We start from the raw sequence: 404 nt of genomic DNA, 5'->3' as shown, positions 1-404 counted from the left end.
ATTCAGAGGTTTAAGCAAATATAAGAATAAGTATTAGGAGAATTACAGGAATGCAGATGCACATTTGATAGGTTAAAATATACATTGTGTTTACACTTCCTTATTAATATCACAAGTAAGAGGAGCAAAACGGTATCTATCAAAAGAAAAAAAGAAAATAAGAGTAGTTTTCGCTATCACTGACCTGCGATGTGAGAGCAATATACTGCATAAGTTGAGAATCAGGTTCCCTGTAAAACGGGAGTTGCTTAATGGAGAAATAATTTCGTTAGTACACCAAGCTTCTGAGAATAAAGCGACAATGATAGAATCGTGCTGTTTTCTAAGACAGTGCAAGTTGTATTAATTCGAAATGTATCTATATTGTGAAAGGACACGAATCTTGACATGGTACCATAGAATTT

The sequence above is a fragment of the Penaeus monodon genome, chromosome 29, assembly GCF_015228065.2.
Source record: "Penaeus monodon isolate SGIC_2016 chromosome 29, NSTDA_Pmon_1, whole genome shotgun sequence".
Taxonomy (NCBI): Eukaryota; Metazoa; Arthropoda; class Malacostraca; order Decapoda; family Penaeidae; genus Penaeus; species Penaeus monodon.
The sequence above is the reverse complement of the archived record's forward strand: the minus strand, read 5'-3'. Positions refer to the sequence as shown.